Source organism: Tigriopus californicus, chromosome 12, assembly GCF_007210705.1.
Source record: "Tigriopus californicus strain San Diego chromosome 12, Tcal_SD_v2.1, whole genome shotgun sequence".
Classification (NCBI taxonomy): domain Eukaryota; kingdom Metazoa; phylum Arthropoda; class Copepoda; order Harpacticoida; family Harpacticidae; genus Tigriopus; species Tigriopus californicus.
In genome coordinates, this window is record NC_081451.1 from 13,456,344 (window position 1) to 13,462,343 (window position 6,000).

Sequence of the window (6,000 nt, forward strand, 5' to 3'; positions counted from 1 at the left end):
TCGCGTAAGAACTTCACGCTCACTTAAATAGGCTGGCTTAAGTCTGTCGATGGACACTTTCTTCTTTTGACCATTCATTTCCAACACAAAAGTTTTGCTTGATCGAGAGAGAAATTTGAACGGTCCATCATAGGGAGGCACTAAAGACGGCCGAATCCTGTCGACACGCACCCACACAAAAGGGCATGTGGACAGACTTTTCGTGCAGTATTCTTTAGGAGTGCCATGAAACACTATTGAGGGTGGAACAAGGTGCTTGAACTTCTTTCTTAGCTCTGCCATTACGCCCGCTTCAGTAGAATCGTTTCCACCTAAAGGAATCACCACACCCGGAATTCTGAGAGATGTTCCATATAGTAACTGAGCGGGCGAATGGATCGAATTGTCTTTGGGTGAAGACCGGATGCCCAGAAGTACCCAGGGTAGGTGTGACATCCAATCACTTCCGGTCAGGCGAGTGCGTAACGAATCTTTTAGGTGTCGGTGGAACCTTTCCACTAGACCGTTGGACTGCGGATGATAAGCCGTCGTCTGGGTAATATCGAAACCCAACAGTAAGGATAAATGGTGCCAAAGAGTTGACGTAAACTGGGCACCTCTGTCGGACACTATTAACTCAGGCAGCCCAAATCTGGCCACCCAGCCTGAAAGTAGGGCCCGGGCACAAGCTTCGGCACTGATCTCACTCAACGGGAAGGCCTCTGGCCATCTCGAAAATCGATCAATCACCGTAAGGAGATATCGGGCACCACTCGAGACATCTAGAGGACCCACGATATCCACGTGAATGGTGCGAAAGCGCTCCGAAGGGATGTCAATTTCATCCGGAACGGATCGAGTGTGTCGTGACACTTTGGCTTTTTGGCAAGGCAAACACTCCCGTACCCACAGGGCGACATCCCTATTCAAGCCATGCCACACGTAGAATTTCGAGAGCAAACGTTTACAGGCACCGGTTCCAGGGTGAGATGTCCCATGGATCACTTCAAACACTTGCCGGCGTAACACGGAAGGTATCCAAATTCGGGGCGATCCCAAAGAGATATCGCAAAGAAGAACGATCCCGGGTAACACTTCCACATCCTCCCAAACACACCCTGTTTTCGTAGACCGCACTAAAGGGGTTTCTGGGTCAGCAAGTTGAGCGGCATGAAGAGTTTCGGGCGAAAATGATGGCAAAATGGCACAAACACGCGAGAGTGCGTCGGCCACTACATTTGTTTTACCCGATAAGTGATGAATTGTTGTCGTGAACTCCGAAGTATATGCCAGGTGACGGATTTGACGATTTGAAAAAGGGTCACTGGCTTTGGAAAAAGCATATTGAAGAGGTAAGTGATCGGTGTAGATAGACAGGTTTTGCCCTTCTACGAAATGACGGAAGTGGCGGATGGCCAGATAAATAGACAACAATTCCAAATCATATGTTGAATACTTAATTTCCGGTGGCCTCAACTTTCGTGAGAAGAAAGCCAATGGCTTCCACTCACCCTGAACAAACTGTTCCAATACCGCGCCCACGGCTACTTGCGAGGCGTCTGTGGTCAAGGCGAGCGGAGCAGAAGTCATCAGGAAGGAGAGCAAAGCCGAATCGGCCAGCTTGGCCTTGGATGCGCTGAAAGCCCGAGTCATGTTGTCATTCCAGACTAAAGTCTTGGGGTTGCCTTTCAACGCATCATGAAGTGGGGCCAGGACATGGGCTAGTCCGGGAAGAAAGCGATGGTAAAAGGTCACCATGCCAATGAATTCTCGGAGTTTGGTTGGGGTAGAGGGAAGTGGAAAATCGGAGATTGACCGAATTCGATCTTCCAAAGGCGTGATGCCGTGTCGACTGATATGGTGGCCGAGGACAAAGGCGTGATGCCGTGTCGACTGATATGGTGGCCGAGGAAGGAAAGAGTAGGAACTCCGAAAACACATTTGTTTTTGTTCAGAACTAAGCCGTTGGCGGACAGACGTTCGAATAGCTTTCGAAGATGAATAAGGTGTTCTTCGTTCAATTGACTGGCAATTAGAATATCATCTAAATACACATACACGAAGGAGAGATCACCCAATGTGGCATCCATTAATCTTTGGAAAGCTTGCGCTGCGTTTTTTAATCCAAAGGGCATCTTGAGAAACTCGAACATACCGAAGGGCGTGATGACCGCAGTCTTGTGGATATCGTTGGGTGCCATTGGAATTTGGTTGTACCCCCTCACCAAGTCGACTTTCGAGAAAACCATGCATCCGTGTAAGCCATGAGAAAAGTCCTGCACGTGGGGGACAGGATAACGGTCAGGTACAGTTTGTTCATTGAGTCTCCGATAGTCTCCGCAGATTCTCTTGCCCCCATCGGGTTTATCCACCACGTGAATTGGACTGCAATAAGATGAAGACGAGCGACGGCAAATTCCCATATTGATCATGGTTTGAAAGTCGGCCTTGGCTGCGGTTAGTTTGTCAAGTGCCATACGACGGGCTCTAGAAAAGACCGGAGGCCCAACGGTGGGGATGTGGTGGTAGACCCCATGTTTGGGTTTTGCAGATTTGAAAGAATGGGTAAGTAAGGTGGGAAATTCCTCCAACAAACGGTTGAAAGGGCATGGGTTACAAGATTTGATAATCCTGAGGCGGGGAGCAGACGCCCGACTTAAATGACCATGAATAATTCGTTCGGCAACGGGATCATACAAGCGGTTGTGAAGCAAATCGACCACCAAATTATTCGCTCTAAGAAAATCGGCTCCTAATATAGCTTGGTCCAAATCGGCGACAAAAAATGTCCAATTGTAAGTGTGAACACCTAATCGTATATTACACGAATGTTTTCCATAGCAATTAATTGTTGAACCATTTGCAGCGGTAAAAGTTGGGGAACCAAATGATGTTTTCTTAGAATTCCGTAAGGCAGGTAGAATACTAACTTGGGCACCAGAATCCACGAGGAAAGATTGATTGGTGGAACGATCTGTGACGAAAAGGAGCTGACCACCAACCGTGTTTATTGATGGCCAGGCAATCCGTTTCCCTGTTCGGGATGAGATAGGATTTCTCGCACGCGAGGTTTGGAGTAGGAACAGGGTGGTTCACACTTGTAGGCTTTCTCGCCCCATAAACGATGTAATCTACACCAACCCATTTTGAACTTGTCATCCTTAGAACGATCCATTCTGCCTTTAACCGCGTGGACCATCATGTCATCGGAACCCATGACCTTGTCAGCCAGTTGAGCCAACTCCCGACACGACAAGCTTTCCAGGACGGGCAGCAAATGCGGCCGGGCCGATGCAGGGAGCAATTCAACAAATATCGCCCGAAAGAGAAAATCTGGCGCGGCGCCGTCTAAGTAGCCCAGCATGTTGTCCATAACTTCCGAAGGTTTGCGATCTCCTAAAGGTGGCATATGGAGTAACTTGCGAGCTTTGTCGAAAGGCGAGAGTGTGAAAGTTCCAATAAGCCGTTGCTTCAAACCCAGATACTTTGAAGAGTCTGGGGGTGAAACGAGGAAATCTTCAACCCTACCCGCGACCTCTTCATCCAACGCACTGATCAAATGATTAAACTTGGTTTGGTCTTGAACAATTCCTTTGAGTGCAAATTGGGCCTCTGCTTGTGCGAACCATAGCTGAGCCCGATTTGGCCAAAATAGCGGGAGTTTGACGGTGGCTGCGGCAACCAAAGCAGAAGAATCGATGTCGGTTTTGACGTCGGGCATGATGGCGTGTTGGAGTTCTTGAAATGCGTAAAAACTCCTATCACGTCGGGGTCACCAATGAAGCATTTGTATCAACGCTTTTAATTCGCATGACTTTCATCAGGGAATTATCCCTTACAATAACAGGCACAGAGCATGAGTAATGTTTTCAGGTGAGCGAGCATATTGATGGGAGCCACATAGCTTACCCGCAAAAATTAAGATCATTTGATTAGAATATATAATACTAGATCTTCATCTGTTGTAGGGGATAACTAGCTTTGAGGCCCGTCCACTTCGCGTAAGAACTTCACGCTCACTTAAATAGGCTGGCTTAAGTCTGTCGATGGACACTTTCTTCTTTTGACCATTCATTTCCAACACAAAAGTTTTGCTTGATCGAGAGAGAACTTTGAACGGTCCATCATAGGGAGGCACTAAAGACGGCCGAATCCTGTCGACACGCACCCACACAAAAGGGCATGTGGACAGACTTTTCGGGCAGTATTCTTTAGGAGTGCCATGAAACACTATTGAGGGTGGAACGAGGTGCTTGAACTTCTTTCTTAGCTCTGCCATTACGCCCGCTTGAGTAGAATCGTTTCCACCTAAAGGAATCACCACACCCGGAATTCGTAGAAGGGCAAAACCTGTCTATCTACACCGATCACTTACCTCTTCAATATGCTTTTTCCAAAGCCAGTGACCCTTTTTCAAATCGTCAAATCCGTCACCTGGCATATATTTCAGAGTTCACGACAACAATTCATCACTTATCGGGTAAAACAAATGTAGTGGCCGACGCACTCTCCCGTATTTGTGCCATTTCGCCATCATTTTTGCCCGAAACTCTTCATTCCGCTCAACTTGCTGACCCAGAAACCCCTTTAGTGCGGTCTACGAAAACAGGGTGTGTTTGGGAGGATGTGGAAGTGTTACCCGGGATTGTTCTTCTTTGCGATATCTCTTTGGGATCGCCCCGAATTTGGGTACCTTCCGTGTTACGCCGGCAAGTGTTTGAAGTGATCCATGGGACATCTCACCCTGGAACCCGTGCCTGTAAGCGTTTACTCTCGAAATTCTACGTGTGGCAAGGCTTGAATAGGGATGTCGCCCTGTGGGTACGGGAGTGTTTGCCGTGCCAAAAAGCCAAAGTGTCAAGACACATTCGAACCGTGCCAGATAAAATTGACATCCCTTCGGAGCGGTTTCGCACAGTTCACGTGGACATCGTGGGTCCTCTAGACGTCTCAAGTGGTGCCCGATATCTCCTTACGGTGATTGCTCGATTTTCGAGAGGCCTTCCCGTTGAATAAGATCAGTGCCAAAGCTTGTGCCTGGGCCCTTCTTTCAGGTTGGGTGGCCAGATTTGGGCTGCCTGAGTTAATAGTGTCCGACAGAGGTGCCCAGTTTACGTCAACTCTTTGGCACCATTTATCCTTACTGTTGGGTTTCGATATTACCCAGACGACGGCTTATCATCCGCAGTCCAACGGTCTAGTGGAAAGGTTCCACCGACACCTAAAAGATTCGTTACGCACTCGCCTGACCGGAAGTGATTGGATGTCACACCTACCCTGGGTACTTCTGGGCATCCGGTCTTCACCCAAAGACAATTCGATCCATTCGCCCGCTCAGTTACTATATGGAACATCTCTCAGAATTCCGGGTGTGGTGATTCCTTTAGGTGGAAACGATTCTACTGAAGCGGGCGTAATGGCAGAGCTAAGAAAGAAGTTCAAGCACCTCGTTCCACCCTCAATAGTGTTTCATGGCACTCCTAAAGAATACTGCACGAAAAGTCTGTCCACATGCCCTTTTGTGTGGGTGCGTGTCGACAGGATTCGGCCGTCTTTAGTGCCTCCCTATGATGGACCGTTCAAATTTCTCTCTCGATCAAGCAAAACTTTTGTGTTGGAAATGAATGGTCAAAAGAAGAAAGTGTCCATCGACAGACTTAAGCCAGCCTATTTAAGTGAGCGTGAAGTTCTTACGCGAAGTGGACGGGCCTCAAAGCTAGTTATCCCCTACAACAGATGAATTTCTAGTATTATATATTCTAATCAAATGATCTTAATTTTTGCGGGTAAGCTATGAAGCATTTGTATCAACGCTTTTAATTCGCATGACTTTCATCAGGGAATTATCCCTTACAATAACAGGCACAGAGCATGAGTAATGTTTTCAGGTGAGCGAGCATATTGATGGGAGCCACACAGCCCTGGTCTTGCTGTATTCAATACGTGATACCATTTTGCTCCCCTCGTCCATTTTTCTAAATTAATGGATTTGGGCACCGTGAGCAGGTATGTTTGAAACAC